Source organism: Protopterus annectens, chromosome 4.part0 (assembly GCF_019279795.1).
Source record: "Protopterus annectens isolate FY-2018-M chromosome 4.part0, PAN1.0, whole genome shotgun sequence".
In the NCBI taxonomy this organism is placed as follows: domain Eukaryota; kingdom Metazoa; phylum Chordata; order Ceratodontiformes; family Protopteridae; genus Protopterus; species Protopterus annectens.
Genome location: NC_056733.1, coordinates 1,109,305,892 through 1,109,324,071, shown reverse-complemented (window position 1 = coordinate 1,109,324,071; position 18,180 = coordinate 1,109,305,892). Strand labels below are relative to the sequence as shown.

At 43.1% G+C, this 18,180-nt stretch overlaps 1 protein-coding gene across 1 annotated transcript in view; it reads left to right on the top strand.

The window, feature by feature from the left end:
- Positions 1–18,180, top strand: part of LOC122800420 (F-BAR and double SH3 domains protein 2-like) — a 940,373-nt gene that overhangs the window by 327,591 nt on the left and 594,602 nt on the right. The window lies entirely within an intron of this gene.

Below are 18,180 nucleotides of genomic sequence, written 5' to 3'. Positions count from 1 at the left end.
TCTGGAGAGTTATTAGCTGGTGCAGGGTTGGGTTGAATGTCATCAGCTACCATTAGTTTAGCTATTATATGATGGAAAAGCCTAGATATCTTTAAGAATAGCATGGGATTTGAAGTGGTTTTGCAGAAGATACTTCTGAGTAGTATACTGACTTTTATTCGTGCTCATTATACATTTAGAATATGCTTCAAGATGAGGGGCTGATTATGAAGTTGTAGTGGACGTTGCATTGTGTTGCATCAATGTTGTTTTGCCGTGGTATAGTGTTGGAGAGTAATAGAAAGAAAAGTAGGATAAGGGATAGGGTGGTGTTGGAGATTACTGTGTACGCTTTTATTTTGTGGGGTTTTAATTTTATAGATGAGAAGATATGCTGTGAAGGTGTGGATGGCATTGTCTAATGTGGTAGTTAATAGGTTATGAATAATGGAGTTGTAGATAGTTATGTATAGATGTTGACGTTTAAGGGACGTTGAAAGTCTTGGTTAGTGAAGGGGGGTTGTTTAGTTTCAGTTATGACTATGGGTGTATGATTGCTGTGGGGTAGAAATTTTAATATTTGTGAGCTGAGTTGGGTAATTGAAAGTAAACTGATATGGAGTTTTGGTCGACGATGTTTGGTGAGGAAGTCGAAGTGCAGCAGAGGAGATGTGTGCATGGGAAATAGGCATGGCAGTTGTTTAATTCTAAAACTAAGTTCTATAGCTGCCTTTATAGGTCTGCCTCCACTTTAAGGAGCAGCAACAGTAAGCTTTAAAGACTTAGTTTTCAAGGATGTCAAGCAGCTTGTGGGTAAGACAGCCATTAACTATCAAAATCTATTACCTTTAACAAGCTTGAGATACATTAACAGACCAGTTGTGCTTTTCATTTAGTTTTAGCAATGACTGTGCATGTTCAGTAGTGCAGATAATTTTAGCAGCTTGCCTATTGGCACTCAAAAGTGTCTGTTTATTGCTTGCAAAGAGCAGCAACATTTGCAGATTACAGACTCTCCTCTTAAAATATCTACTGTTATGGCAATTTTACATACACAACTACACTGTGCATGGGCTATCTCTCCGACACAAACACTTTGCTTATGTGAACCCCATTTCTAACATACCATGTGTTTTGCATGAACCCCATTCCTAACATGCTATATGTGTTGTGACCCATTTAGTGCACCGGTAGAATGAATGGCACACTGAAAAGTGTGTGTGTGTGTGTGTGTGTGTGTGTGTGTGTGTGTGTGTGTGTGTGTGTGTGTGTGTGTGTGTGTGTGTAGACAGATGCCTTATTCATAACTGTCCATCAGTCACTGCTGCACTGAAGACAACCCACCATGTTGTGTTTGATATGCAGGGCATTTAAGAATTCAGCCAAAAGAGAGGGCTTGCTAAACAGGAAACCTAGGTAATAGCTTAGGAAGTGAGTTTTTGATTGCACTGGTTTCCTCAGGAATGATTCAAAACACTATAAATACTTAAACAATGAACATGTACTTCTAACAAGCCCTGTGCTATGTGCACAATGCCTAAGAATGCCACCCAAAATATATACACTGTAGGGTGTCCATGTATCTGGATCATAGGAGATTACTAGGCTAATGGCTCTGGAGCCCTTACAAGTCTAGACAAGAGTTATCCCCAAAAAGGAAACCTCAGTCAGCACCTGTCACCCCTGTCAATGAGGGACACAGGTGGAACTCCTTGGATAAATTTGTGGTTGCCCATCCACTCATCAAGGTTGTGCTTGAAGATAGTCAGCAATGTACTTTGTTTTATGTGTATGGGGAGTCAGTCCACAGACTGGCAGCTTCTGGGAGACGAATCTGTCTCTCCAGCAGGTTTTGTTAATGTCACATATTAGATTTAAGCCTTTCAGTTGGGTACTATGCAAAGAGTTAGACTTACGGATATGGAGCATCTGTAGTAGAGCAGAGTCTGAGACTGCCTTGTAGGCGAGACACAGATCACTTCTGAGCAATCTGTACAATACAGAGTAGAGTGATAGTGATTTGAGTCTGTCCACATAAGACAGGTGTTGGAGGCCATGGATTCTCTTTGTGAGGTATTTCTGTGGCCTTTCCAGTTGGTGCAGTTGTTTGGAGAGGTACATACCAAACGGGGCATTGTACTCAATTATTGGCCTAATGAAGGAGGAGTAGAGAGAGAGAGATGATAATCTCCTTTTTTCTGGATGCAATCCCTTCAACTACGAGATTAACCTAGTAAAAGGCTTTACTGACCACTGGCTGCTACATGATGGTCAAATGTGAGATTGTTGTCAACTTGTGTACCCAAGTGTCTCCCTACAGGTTGTGTACTTAGGGGTTTGGCGCTAATGTGGTAATCAGTAGGGGCCGTGTTTTTGTTAAATGGTATGATGATGCATTTTTTTGCATTTAACTTAAGGCCACGACTTTGGCACCAGTCATTTGTTGCTGTGAGACCCCCCTGAAGTATGTTAACATCATTCGGGGAGTCAATGACAGCACCCTACTTAGTCATCCACAGACTTGGTCAGCCACAAACCTTTTGTCTTTGCTTGGATCTCTGATAAGTAGATGCCAAACCATAGGGGTCCGAGGACAGATCCCTGGGGGACACCACTAGTGACAGCTCTGCTGTCAGAGGTAGTGGTACCTATTTTGACCTTGTGTGTCCCATCAGTGAGCCAGTTGGCCACCCACCTGATGAGATAGGAATTTATGCCAAGTTCTGTTAGCTTTTCGATGATGCCCAAATGAGGGATTGTGTCGAAAGTTTTTTTGGCCAAGTCAAGGTAAGCTGTACGTACTGACTTTTCCTCATCCAGTGCCTTGGTGACAGTCTCAAAAAAAGTCAACCAGGTTCAACAGGCAAGATCTGCCCTTGATGAATCCGAACTGGGTGGGGTCAAATGCTTGGAGATTGCCTATGTCCTTGTTTATCAGGTCCATAATAATATGCTTCATGGCCTTGCAGATCAGACTTGTCAAGCTAATGGGGCGATAGTTTCCAGGGTCAATAGTGGCACCACCTTTGTGCAAAGGGATGACAGCGGCAGTTCTGCACTCTGCTAGAATGAAGCCTGTACTTAGGCTATGGTTGAATAGGGTGCTTAATGGCGAGGCTAGTTCTTGCTGGAGATGTTGCAGAATACAGCCTGGGATACTGTCAGGTCCCATGGAAGCTGTGTTCTTTGCCTTGGATAGGATCTTTAACTGTGGAGATGTGAGGTGTGGGGCAGGTATCGAGAATGTTGACCGGCCTTTGGTGGAGGATGGGGGGGGTGAAGTTTGTACTGAACCCGTCTGCTAGTAAGTTGGCTAAGTCAACAGGATCAGTGTAAATGGTACCGTTAAAAACTAATTCTGAACAAACCTGGGCTTTGCCATGGAGGCTTCTGACTTAACTGAAAAAGGCTTTGTGGTTAACCTTTGATGTTCTTCGTGTTTCACTGTTGTCATTGCATGTGGGTAATCTGCTGGCAGGGTGCCCTCAGTTGGCCTAATTAACAAAGTCTTGAGTCCTGCGTCGGTTGCTGTCCCTTCTTCCATGATGTCAGGTCGTCAGGGGTATAAAACATGCAGCCAACACCATTACATCAGTCTTTCTTGCCATGCGATGCCTGAAACAGAAGCAGTTCGCAAGTGCCGGTCGGCTGACCTCTGAAATTTTCGTTTTCGAGTTTCAGAACCGAAGTCTTCAACTAAAAGCTAAGTACCCCTTTGGGGAAACTTTTTCTTGCTCCTTACCAATGTCAGTAAAAATTAATAATTGCATTACTTGTGTGAAGCAAATACCTCATACGGATTTTCATTTGTACTGTATTCCTTGCCTAGGCCCTGATCATAACATACCTTGCTGTCGGTTTTGTGCTAGATTTAGTCAACACACTATTAAACGTTGGTATATTTTTGCTTCTAAATATTTTGGTTCACAATTTAACTACACAGAAATGACATCGGTTAGCAATCCAACTACCGGAATACCTAAAAAAATGCAAAGAAAAAGACAGAGACAGACCATCGAGGTCCCAAACTGATGACACTTCTCCTAAGCCAGTCGCTAGTTCACCAGTACTCAGTGAGGCGCTTTCGCAGCCCCTGATACCTGCTACTTTTGATTCGCAGGCCTCTACTGAGACCCATTCGGAGTCCAGTATGCTGCGAGATGCTTTAAGTATTGAACCCGCGGATGTCTCTACCTTAGATGGGTCCGGAGCTGCTATGCAGGCACTGGCTTCCGAGGGTGTTTTCAGGCCTAAAGATTTGTATATTAAACCAACGCCATCTTTAAAACTTAGGCCAAAATCTACCTCTGTGTCTAAAAAACCGACGCTTGGGCCATGTGTGCAGGCCACAATGCCTAAAAAACAAATGATCAAAATGGCTGAAGATTTAATTACCTTGATCAGGTGTAGCCAACCCCCTCCTGCTAAGAGGCCTAGGCAAGGCACTGACTATGACTATTCAGATCAGGAATCTGTTTCTTCTGATTGTTGTACTGAACAGGATTTATCTATACCTAATTATGAGGACTCTGATGCAGAAAATTCCATCCCTTCTGCTTCTCCCCCTGAGGATTTCTCTTGGAGAAACTTTACATACTTAAGGGAACATTTCCACTGGGAAAGTCAGGATTTCTCGGACTCAAAAAAGAGACTTAGGGATTTTCTTCTTCTCCCTCAGCATAGGCCTTTGGCTATACCTCCTGTTCTAGACATTGCTGATGTTTTTTCAGAATCTAGTATGACTCCTGATTCTTTGCCTTCGGCTCCTAGTAAGCCAGACAGATACTACAGGGTTCCTGACTCCCACAAATTCTTTTTCAAAAACCCTACTGCTGGTCCTGAAACCATTTCTCAGGGTCCCAAGGGCTTTAAGGCCTCTACTGCTAAAAATCCTACCCCTTCTGATAGAGATTCCAGGGCGCTGGATAGATGAGGTAAGAAGGTTTACACGTCTGCAACCTTGGCAATCAGGGCTTTACACTGTCAATTTCATATGCTTAAATATCAACAGCATGTCATGGGACTACTTAAACAGAAAATAATGTTGATCTCTGACTGTGTGGAAAATAAAGAGATGAGGATTTATTACATTCAGCTGAACAAGTTGGAAAACATACTTTGCAATGTGGTTTTGATTCTTTGGAGGCCTCTTGCAGTGCTGCTGTAAATGGATCTGTGATAAGAAGGCATGCTTGGCTCAAAGAGCAAACTCTGCCTGACCATGTTCAAGTAAAATTGTTGGATGTTCCTTTACAATAGGACAGTCTCTTTGGTAATAAGGCTGAAGAAGTTTTAAAAAAAGATGGAAGATAAAGCTAAATCTATGCAAACTGTGAAAGATTTCTTACAAGTGCAGCCTCCCAGATTTAGTAGGCACTGGCCTACTAAGAACTGGTCCTTTCCAGTTCTCTTGAGAGCCGCTCAAGTCAAATCCAGACATTCCAAAGGCTCCAGGTTTCAGAAGCAACAAGGCACTTCCCTGTGGTAAACAGTCTCAGTGACTTTCCTCTACAATAACCAAGCACTTACCTTTTGGCCTCCCCTTTGGGGGGAAAATTGGCACTTCATGCACGAAACTGGCAACTGATTACCCAGGACAAATGAGTTTTAAATATAGTATCCCATGGATGCAGATTTAATTTCCACACGTTGCCAATCCCAAACGGATGGCCAGATCTGCCTCCAAATCAGTGGGCAGAGGCCCAGAAACAAGTTCTCTCCCTCATGAATATGGGGGCTATCTTCAGTACCAGAAGAGGAAAAGGAACAAGGTTTCTATTCAAGACTTTTCCTGGTACCCAGAAAAGACAAATCATGGCGTCCAGTTCTGGACTTATCCACTCTAAATATATTTCTGGACATTCCAAAATTCAAGATGCTGACTCTTCAACAGTTACTACCTATGCTAGGCAAAGATGCCTGGTTGGTAACTCTAGACTTAAAAGATACTTACCTGCATATCCCAATCAGGGAATCTTGCAGAAGATACCTCCACTTCAAAGCAGGCTACTTGCATTACCAGTTCTCTGCACTGCCCTTTGGCTTATCTACTGCGCCCAGGGTCTTCACAAAGTGCCTGGCACCAGTAATCGCATTTTGCAGGCAAAGAAATATTCAAATATATCCATACCCAGGCAATTGTCTAATTCAGGCAGAAAGCAAGGACATTCTTCTAAAGCATCTGGCTTTTGTAAAAAGGGTTCTAACTTGTCTAGGGTACACCATAAACAAAAAGAAATCACAACTGATACCCTCTCAAAAAATTACATTCCTGGGTGCAAGCTTGAATACAACTGCCCAGATGACTTACCTTACGCCAGAAAAGCAAATTCACTTGGTGACTTACTTCAAACAGGTGGCCACAAAAACCCTGCTATCTGCAAGGCAAATTCTGCAAGCCTTGGGGTTCATGACCTCCTGCATTCTTCTAATTCCATATGCAAGACTTCATATGAGGAAACTGCAGTGGTACTTAAAAAGTTTATGGAGTCAACATTGTCACAGCCTGGAAACAATGATTCCTATTATACCTTGCCTGCAACTAGAGTTCCTCTGGTGGGCAGAAGCCTGCCACCAAAACAAGGGACTGTCATTCACTCCACTCCCTGCTGCCCAAGCTCTAACTACAGACTCATCAGACTATGCTTGGGGGGGCTCATCTGGCAGGGAAGTGCATTCAGGGCAAATGGAGCCCAAATCAAATGCACCTACATATCAATCAGATATGTAGTCATCATGGTAATTGCTGTAATCAGGGTAATTACAGCAGAGCTAGTAAGGGAGACTGCTAGGAAGGTGCTTGGTGTGACATCTGGACAGAGGAAGGAGGACAAGGAGACATGGTGGTGGAATGAGGAAGTACAGGAGAGTATACAGAGGGAAGAGGCTGGCGAAGAAGAAGTGGGATTGTCAGAGATGAAAGTAGACATGAGTATAAGGAGATGAGGCGCATGGCAAAGAGAGAGGTGGCGAAGGATAAGGCATATAGAGAGTTGTATGAGAGATTGGACACTAAAGAGGGAGAAAAGGACCTGCACCGATTGGCTAGACAGAGGGACAGAGCTGGGAAAGATGTGCAGCAGGTAAGGGTGATAAAGGACAGTGAGGAATATCTACTCACAAGTGAGGAGAGTGTGTTGAGTAGATGGAAAGAGTACTTTGAAGGGCTGATGAATGAAGAGAATGAGAGAGAGTGAAGGTTTGATGATGTGGGGATAGTGAATCAGGAAGTGAAGCAGATTAGCAAGGAGGAAGTAAGGACAGCTATGAAGAAGATGAAGAATGGAAAGGCTGTTGGCCCAGATGACATACCAGTGGAAGCATGGAGGTGCTTAGGAGAAATGGCAGTGGAATTTTTAACCAGATTGTTTAATGAAATTTTGGAAAGTCAGAGGATGCCTGAGGAGTGGAGAAAAATTGTTTTGGTACCTATCTTTAAGAATAAGGGTGATGTGCAGAGCTGCAGTAACTACAGAGGGATAAAATTGATCATTCACAGCTTGAAGTTATGGGAAAGATTAGTGGAAGCTAGGTTAAGAAGGGAGGTGATGATTAGTGATCAGCAGTATGGTTTCATGCCAGAAAAGAGCACTACAGATGCAATATTTGCTCTGAGAGTGTTGTTGGAGAAATACAGAGACGGTCAGAAGGAGTTGCATTGTGTCTTTGTGGACTTAGAGAAAGCATATGACAGGGTGCCTAGAGAGGAGTTGTGGTATTGTATGAGGAAGTCGGGAGTGATAGAGAAGTATGTAAGAGTGGTACAGGATATGTACAAGGGTAGTGTGACATTGGTGAGGACTGCGGTGGGAGTGACAGATACGTTTAAGGTGGAGGTGGGTTTACATCAAGGATCAGCTCTAAGCCCTTTCTTATTTGCAGTGATGATGGACAGGTTGACCGATGAGATTAGACAGGAGGCCCCATGGACTACGATGTTTGCAGATGACATTGTGATATGTAGTGAGAGTAGGGACCAGGTTGAGGAGACCCTGAAGAGGTGGAGATATGCTTTAGAGAGGAGAGGCATGAAGGTCAGCAGGGCTAAAACAGAATATATGTGTGTAAATGAGAGGGAGGGTAGAGGAATGGTGAGGATGCAGGGAGTAGAGTTGCTAAAGGTGGATGAGTTTAAGTACTTGGGATCAACAGTTCAGAGTAATGGTGAGTGTGGAAGAGAGGTGAAGAAGAGAGTACAGGCAGGGTGGAATGGGTGGAGAAGAGTGTCAGGAGTGATTTGTGACAGACTGGTACCAGTAAGAGTGAAAGGGAAGGTCTACAAGAGGGTAGTGAGACCAGCTATGTTATATGGGTTGGAGACAGTAGCATTGTCGAAAAGGCAGGGATCAGAGCTGGATGTGGCAGAGTTAAAGATGTTAAGATTTGCACTGGGTGTGACTAGGATGGACAGGATGAGGAATCAGTATATTAGAGGGTCAGCTCAGGTTGGACAGTTTGGAGACAAAGCAAGAGAGGTGAGATTGCGTTGGTTTGGACATGTGCTGAGGAGGGATGCTGGGTATATTGGGAAAAGGATGCTAAAGATGGAGCTGCCAGGTAAGAGGGGGTGTTGTGAAGCTACTGATACCCTTCCTTAGAAGGTCATAGTCAGTTTTTGAGAAGTTTTTTAGCCTGGCTATGGCTGGGTGGGGGTTAGACGGGATAGACAACTTCGAATGAGGCAGACCGATGGTCTGATCTCACCAGTGAAGAACTTACAATGGGGCTGGTGCAGTGGTCACCCATGTTGTTGAGAACCAAGTCTAGAATGCTATCTCCCCTTGTGGGGGATGAGAAGCTGGTCTATTGTGTTAGAATTGATGAAGTCAAGGAATTGTTGGGTGAGTGCATTATAGCAGGAATAGTTCACCCAGTTTATGGTGGGGTAGTTGAAGTCACCAAGCATCAGGGTGTTAGGGAGGTACCTTTAAGGATTGAAGTAGGTCCAGGTAGGAGGTGTGGGTGTCCTGAGCCATGGAGGGGGGGGGTCTATATCTGTCTATAGCTTGGATGGGTGTCTTGCTAATTGTCAATTGCACCTGGAGAAGTTCTAGTGCAACATGCTGGCAAACCAATCTGGAGGTGTGTTTTCTATAATGAAAATAGAAACTCTACCACCCTTTGTCTTCTCTGTTGTGATTATTTTGCTGCTTGTGTATCTTTGCTACCTTTAAACTACAACAAAAAGAAAAAAAACTAAAAAATCTTGCTTTTTTCCCACTTTCTGAAAGTTAAGAAAGTTCAGTTACAGATTTGCTGTTCTGAACTGTTTGGAAGTTTCTAGAAGGCCAGTGCTTGCTTGGGCTAAAGAGAAGTCTCTGTGTTCACCAGTGGGAGTGGTAAACACTGAACAGCCTGCCTGTCCCTGGAGGAGTGGTTACTACCTAGAAGCTGTAGTTTTATTGGCCATTTTGGGTCAATTCTAAACTCCTTGATCTCTCTCTCTTAAAACCCTACAACTCTCTTTTTGTGCGGTCTTGCGCACTGAGCACCGTCGTGCAGCGCCGCCTTAACAGGTTTAAACTATTCCAGGCTCCACAAAGTCTGCTCTTCACTTTTTCCCTTAGAACTGTTCAAACTCTCAAAGTAATCACTCTATTCTCTTTCTAAAGCCCTGCACTTGCTCAGTTCTTATAAGGAAACACTAACTAACTAAAGCACTACACCCTCCTTGACTTCTCATAAGTATTAGACTCCCGATTGGTCCTTCCTGATCAAGTGAAAAATCAGTTCCCTTCCCTAATCTGATCAGTAAAAAAAACAGTTCCCTATACTAATCTGGTATATCCAAGGGTCAGTTTCAAGGTTACTCTCCAGTCCAGTTGGTGAATCTGGGAATTTTGAGGCAATGTTACAATTGCCTTATGTACACAGACAACCCTCTCCTCCTTCCAACAAACTCTAATACATGTGAGAGATGCAGTTACACAGCCAAACTGGAGGCAGAGCTCTCTCAACCCAAGACTGGCACAGTCAGTGAGGAGGAAAAGGTAACCACCCACACCACAAATCCAGTCTCACACAGACCTATTGCATCTGCATACCCAACACATAAACACACAAAAACATACTGAGGCTCTAAATAAAAATCTGCCTAAACAGCAAAGACCTCCTAAGCAGATATCCAAGCAACAGCCACCCCTCAGCAATACCCACAAATCACATATCTCACAAAATCAGTGTGCCTCACAGTCACAGCCCATAAGGCCAAACAACACACCAAATACACTTGTTATAGGGGACTCTATTGTCCGGCACACTGACGTCCCACTCATCAGACTGAACAAGGAGAAGGTCACTGTAAGCTGCCTGTCGGGTGCCAGGATCCGCCACATAACGCAAGCACTCAGGTCACTCCAAAGCAAGTACAAGTATGACTCCGTCATTGTCCATGCTGGTGTGAATGACCTGAGACGTACCTCCCTGGACTACATGAAAAGAGACATACAGGAGCTCTCTGACCATGTAGCCCAGGCTGGTATGTCTCTGACCTTGAGTAGCATCTTGCCCTCACCAAGAATGATGCCACAGTATAAAGACAAAATGATCAGTTTCAACAATTGGCTAAAGTATTGGTGTCATTCAAAGGGGATCCAGTGTCTGTCAGCCTGGGATGACATGCTCGACAAGCCACGTTGCTTCACTAGGGACTGCTTGCACCTGTCACCCTTAGGCTTTCGTATACTGGCCAAGGCTCTTGCCACCCCCATAGTGCCTTTTTAGGCAAGGCTCAAAGGACAAACCCACCTCCATAGACAACCCAAAGATAAAAAAACTAAAGGTAATGCTACTCAATGCCAGAAGTCTAAACCTCAAGTTGCACGCACTCGAGGCTCTCCTCAGTATGGAGAAAATCAATGTCTGTGCAGTAACAGAAACCTGGTTCAAGGCTCCTGAGAGCATCCCAGCACTACCAGGTTATAACTCATACCATGCGTTTCGGCCCCAAAACTCGGACCGAAGCACAAAAGGAGGGGGAGTATCTATATTCATCAAAGATACCTACACCTCCAGGTTAGTGGCACTGCACGAAGCATCGGAAACCAATCATGTGCAACTAACAGCGGGCAAAACTGCCTTTCAGTTTGTAGCCTGCTACAGAACACCATCCCTATTACAGGAACCCCACTTGGCATTCCTGAGAACACTAGAGAATATGAAGGTCTCTCCAAACACTGTTATTGGGTGACTTCAACTACCCAAACATTGACTGGGAAAACTACTCGAGCCCAAACACCCTCGCCCAATGGTTCCTTGAATTTATAAACTCTAATGCAATGGAACAACTGGTCACCACTCCCACAAGAGGGAACAACATATTGGACCTGGTCATCACCAACATGGGGACTCTATGTTCCACACCAGAGGTAAACCCCTCATTGGTAAGATCAGACCATAAACAAATTTCCCTGGACATCCATATCCCGTCCCCACCCCCAGCCAAGGAAATCACTGTTAAGAATTTCTCCAAAGCCAACTTTGCACTTCTCAAGACTGAGGTGGAATCCTTCAAAGCCCCTGGGCCAGAGGATAATACAGCCCAATCTGCAGAATCCTTTACAAATGCATTCTATGAGCACCTGCAGGAATGCATGGATTGTGCTATCCCAAATAAAACCAAGACTCACTCCTCCAAAAACAGGAGACTGGTCTGGTGGACCCCGGCCATAAATAAGCTATACAACAGAAGGAGGAAGCTACTACATGACAGAGCAAAATCCCAAAAAGGGAAGGCATCTCTGATCAGTATTAGCAAGAAACTTCGATCCCTCATAAAATCATCAAAGGCCAGTTTCGAAAGAAAAATTGCCCTAGACACTAAAGATAATCACAAGGCCTTCTTTAGTTATGTCAGAAACATGGGTGGAAACTCCCAGATATGCTCTGAATTGTTGCATAACGGTACAAAATATACCAAACCTACAGACATAGCCAACATCCTGGCAGACAGATTCAGCGCAAACTCCCCCCCCTTCCCCCCCAAAGGAGTAAATGCCTATCCCAACTGAATGTAACCTATCTGACATCACGGATGCGTAGGTGAAAGCTGCCCTCTACAAAGCAAAAAACACAGCATCTATGGGACCGGACGGTGTCCCAGGCTGTGTCTTACACGAGATCCAAGAAGAACTGAACCCTCACATTAAGTCACTGTTCAAACTTAGCCTTACTACAGGATATGTACCCAAAGAATGGCGTACGGCTACAGTGGTCCCACTCCACAAAGGTGGTGCCACAACGGACCCCAGAAACTATCGCCCCATAAGCCTGACTAGTCTGGTCTGTAAAGCTATGGAGCGTATTATCATGGAACTCATAAACAAAGACTTTGGGAGCCTCCAGACACTGGACCCTACCCAATTCGACTTTGTTAAGGGCAGATCTTGCCTCTTAAACCTAGTTGATTTCTTTGAAACAGTTACCAAAGCCATAGATGAGGGCAAGGTAGTCCACACAGCCTACCTGGACCTCGCAAAAGCCTTCGACACAATACCCCACTCTGGCATCATAAATATGCTTACCAGCTTAAATATCAACTCCTATATCACAAGATGGGTTGCAAACTGGCTCAGAGATAGAACCCACATGGTCAGAATCGCAGATGCCATGTCTGAATCCAAACCAGTTACAAGTGGCATCCCACAGGGCTCAGTTCTGGGACCTCTCTTGTTCGGTATATACTTCTCTGAGGTTCAGGCTAACACGGGGGGTTTATGGCTGACAAAGTTTGCAGATAACTTCAAACTGGGGGCCATAATCGAATCTCCAGCTGACACAAGCATCCTCCAAAAGGGTCTCACAGAGATGGATGCTTGGTGTCAGAACCACGGCCTCAAGCTAAATGCTAAAAAGTGCATAGTCATCCCCTTTGGGAAAAACAAGGTGCCCACAAATTACCACATAGGTGGTAATCCATTAAGTACGGAAGAAGTAATTAGAGATTTGGGGACCAACGTAGATAGTAATCTCTCCTTTGATAATCATGTTGCCAAAGTGGTTAGAAAGACCTTCTATATAGCCCACCTTATCACGAAAGGGTTCGCATCTAGATCGAGAGGTCATTGTGCCCCTCTAGTCGTCATTCATCAGGCCCATAATTGAATGCAATGCCCCTTTTGGGATGTACCTTACCCGACACCTGCAGCAACTGGAGAGACCCCAAAAGTACCTCACCAAGAGGATCATGGGCTACAAACAGATGTCCTATGCAGCTCGACTAAAGAAACTCCAGCTCTACTCAGTTGCTTACCGCCTACTCAGAGGCGATCTATGCCTGACGTATAAAGCCATGTCAAACCCAGAATTAATGGACATGCTCCACCTCAAAAAATCCAAGTCCCTTAGAGCTACACGCTCCAGGGACCTAAACCTCAGCACAAAATTAAATAGGACATGCTGGAGGGACAGATTCATTTCCCAGAGGCTCCCCTCACTCTGGAATAAAATCCCAATTCATGTTAGACATAGCCCCTCGCTGTCCCTCTTCAAGCGAAATTTGGACGCGTGGATGGGAAATCGCAAATTCACCCCTGGGATCTCTCCTGTGTCCCTGCTAGACAGAGGCACAGTAAACTAATCTTAAAAGGGTACCTTCTGTGACCTACTTTACAGAGGCACAGTAGGCTAATCTAATAGGGAGGCGGAAGCCAGATACACTCTGGCTAGGCTTATAAATACCCTAGGGCAGATAGCCTAGTATCTACCTATGAACCTATAAGCTCATTTCGGGATCTGAATGTGTGAAATGAGGTAGACCAGCTCTAGCACTGTTAGACATACTTTCTTGAATGTTTCAGAGTTTTGACATCTCTGATGGGTGTTGAGGTCTGTTAAGTTTTTTAGTAGTGTATCATTTCCCCCCAAGACTGATACATCACCTGAATTATGGACTTTCTCATTAACTGCCACTTCAGGGTTAAAATTGCTTTGCCATTGTTTCTTCAATGCCATGGTGAATGTCATCACATAACAAGATGTGAACAACATTGTTAACTTGTTTTTTGTCTGTTGTATGCTTTTGGTCCAGTTTTTTTTCTGTGTTCTTTAAAAAAAAAAATAGGAGGCCATTTTCACAGTTTTCCATAGAATTACAGAGTGTAAGGAGAAAGACAGTGAGAGGATTAAACAGAAAAAAGTAAAAGTGTTATATGGGAGTGATAACACTTGCACATGTTTCATTTTAATTACGTTAGAGCCTGGAAGGCCTGACGGATATTACTGACAGTTTAAGAAGAACATTTGGGTTGGTCTTTACTATGTACTTTGTACTCCCAGAACATTCAGAAGTTATCCACATTGCAGTATTTATTTTATGTTTTGCAGGGCGTTTGCTAATAACATTTATCTTGTATTCAATTGATGACCAAACCTATATAGGTCTCTTTATGAACAAATGTACATTAAATGTACCATACCAAATCAAACTGTACTGTAACATACTTGAGAGGTCCTGGGTACATTTAATTTACAGAAAACAAATACAACTAAGCCTATTTGTAACACCCTTGTGCTTCTGCTCATGTTAGCTCTGGGTGCCACCAAAGTAGCGAAAGAATACTGTTTACTGGAACCATGTATGATACACTATATCAAAATCACATTTGTACAACTTTTGCTGGATAGCTTCTTGCCACCCAATTCTGATTGCGCTACTGTGCTCCATAATACATCCCTGTTTGCATTTTGGTGGTGCCTGTACATTAGTAATGTACTGATGCGCAATATACATTCTTTGATTGCATCCCATATGTACAGAATAATGTCTAGATAACGTGCAGTACCCCCAAATTGTATGTGCCATAGAACCGTGCATCTTGTCTGTAGTGGGTGAAGTTGTAGTCATGTGTTGTTCCGGTGATGTATTGCAGTATTACTGTGTTTAGATTGTATCACTTGTAACATAATGCGGTACTTGTAACATAATGCTGTATTATTGTGTTGTAAACCATGTTATAGACTGTATCACTTGTAACATACTGCAGTATTACTGTGTTGTAAACCATGTTATAGATTGTATCACTTGTAACATAATGCTGTATTATTGTGTTGTAAGCTGTGTTATAGATTTTGTCGCATGTAACGTACTTTCTGGTGGAGTAGGAATATAGTGCTACTCTTTCAAGCTCTATAAATGCAGGTTTCCCATAGCATTTTCATTCATTTGTTTTGTAATTATCTGCTTAATCCATTACAGGGTCATAGGGAACCAGAGTCTATCGTGGCACTTAATGCAAGGCAGTTATGAAAGGGGTATCAACACATCACAGTATCAGAGTGTGCACTCACACTCGCACCTTTATTGACTGACTCGCTGAGTGTCTCACGAAGTGCAAATCCCTGCAGGTAATTTGCAAGAATGCTTCTTCAGCTCAGCCCATCTTTGAAATATGTGTGAAAACTAAAGTGCCAAAACACGATACAGACACTCTAAGGACATGCAGAGTCAGTGAAGGAATGAAGTTAAGAACCAAGCACTGTGAGGCAGCATTACTAACTCTTGTGCCACACCACGACATACTCTGAACACTTATGTTGCATTTGCACATGGGTTACATTAGGCATGTGCTGTCACATTCACTGTTCTTCTGTGGTACTTGTAATGCTTCTCCCATTTTTAATTTCTCCAAGTCTTTTGGGTTTCTAATACCATGATGACAATGGACCCCATTCCTAAGTCAAAGTACGATTAAAGTTCGTGAAAATAGTATTGTTTCAATCTTTGATGTTAGCCAGAAGTGCTCTTCGCAGCACCCTCAGTGTGCCCAGTAATGATGACTCCTGCAGCTTGTATAGAGTTACATGCACCAGTAACATATCTAAGTATGATTATAGAGTCTTTTTTATAAGACCCATTGCTTCTACTACTATTGGAATTGTCTGGGTATCCTTTTTCCACATTGCTCACATTTCTGCCTGCAAATCCTGGTATTTTATGACTTTGTGTCTCTCTGTACGTTAAGTCACTGTAGTCACTGGGTGTGGCAGTTTCAGTTTGAACAATTGTACTTTTGTCTTCTTTTCATGGACTGCTAGGTTTTCTGCCATCTATTGTTTGAACAGTTGGTAATGGGTAATCCCACGTGATATAACCTTCATCATTTTCCATAATGCTTTGTGGCTCAGGTTTCCAGTGTTTTTCAGCTACTTCAATATTATGTTTGCACAGTCCTCAATGCAGCAGTCTTATTATGCCAATCAGTGTACAGTTCTTTTGCTATTAGTATATCATAACCAGCAACAAGATGTAACTGTTTCTAATTCTGTTTTATGTTGTTGTGTCTTTCGGCTTTTCCCGGTTAGGGGTCGCCACTTTTGAACTCCGGTCCACTAATGTTTGGTAGTTGATTTTTACGTGCCGAGTTACCAGCCCTGACGCACAACCATCAATGAAGGTACGCCCATTCACGCGTGTCTCCACGCAGAAGATGCTCTAGCTGAGAATCAAACCAGACAGCTTCTTACTGTGAGGCGACAACGCTACCGCAGCACCACCACCGCGTTTCTAATTCTGTTTTATAAGGCCTACATTTTTCTGTTTGTCCCACATGTTCTAAGGACTTTGTAAACCAATGTGTACATAGCCATCAATATTAACCTTTTGTCTTTTGGTTTAAATTCACCTCTCCTTAGCCATTCCTGTGTTCGGTCCTGATCAACATGAGGTTGGTCCAAGAGTTTTCTCTACTTGCAACTATATTTATGCATTTTCCACATTTCTTGCCTTCTCATCTGATCCTTCACCTTATATTCTTTCTTGTTTTTTGACACATTCAGTTGCTACCTGATTTTTATCTACTTCTGGTTTGATTTCTATTCCCAATTGACGCTGATATGCTACTGCTAAAGTAAGCAGGGAAGGCATCTTAGACTTACTCTCCTCATGTTTCAAAACTTTCACTACATTTGGATCTTGTTAGGTCAGCCAATATGTATGCAGTCACATGATTGCAGCTCTATACATGTAATCAATTTTGAGGAGTGCTATACCTCCTTCAGAATGGGGACTATATAATCTTGGTATGCACTGATTTTTATAAATCATTTGAGCATGAAGCATCCTTCATTTTAACTGTCCATCTATCCATCTTTTAAGTCCAGACAATTGCTCCAAAATTATAAGTTAGGATAGGAAGAGCAAATTGGTTAAAGGCTTCAAAGTAACAATTTCATAATATTTATAGATGCATGTGTATGTGTGTGTTTTTTATATGTGTAATATATATGTGTGTGTGTATATATTTACACCACCAGGCTAGTTGCCCAACACAATGCATTTGAAATTCTCCAGGTGCAACTAACACTAGGTAAGACTGCAATCCAAAAATTGTAGCTTGCTACAGATCCCCCACCATACCCCAAGATTCTCACTACACCTTTCTTAACATACTGGAAAATATTAAGAGAGAACCAAACACCCTAATACTGGGTGATTTTAACTACACTGCCATTAACTGGGAAAACTACTCATGTTACCAACACCTTTGCCCAACAGTTCTTGGAATTCATAAATTCCGACGCCCTGGATCAACTAATCATAGTCCAGCAGGGGCTCCAATATCCTAGACCTGGTCATTACCAACATGGGAAATTGATGCTCCGCACCTATGGTCACCCCCTCATAAGTCATGTCTGACCATAAGCTAATCACCCTTAACATCCGCATCCCACCCCCACCCCCCCAGTAAGGAACCTCCATAAAAAACTTCTCCAAAGCCAGCTTCATACTACTCAAGTCAGAAGTGACAAACTTTATGACACCCATGCAGACGGGAACTGAAAGTTCAACTGCTGAATCCTACACTAAGGCACTGTATGAGCACATCCACTCATGCATGAATCGTGCCATCCCAAATAGAACCAAGATGCTCTCATCCAAAAAAGGAAGCCAATCTGGTGGTCCCCTGCCATAAACAAACTTTACAACAAAAGGAAGAAACTGTTGCAGAAAAGAGGAAAATCCCAGAATGCAAAAAACTCCCTTACCAGCCTCAGTAAGAAACTGAGATCCTTCATAAAATCCTCCAAAGCTAGTTATGAAAATAAAATTGCCAAAGATTCCAAAGACAACCACAAGGCATTCTATAACTATGTCAAGAATCTAAATGGCAATGCTCAGATTTGCTCTGAGCTAAAACAGAATGGCATTAAATATACTGATCCCAAGGATATTGCCAATATCCTGGCAGATCTGATTCAGTGCTA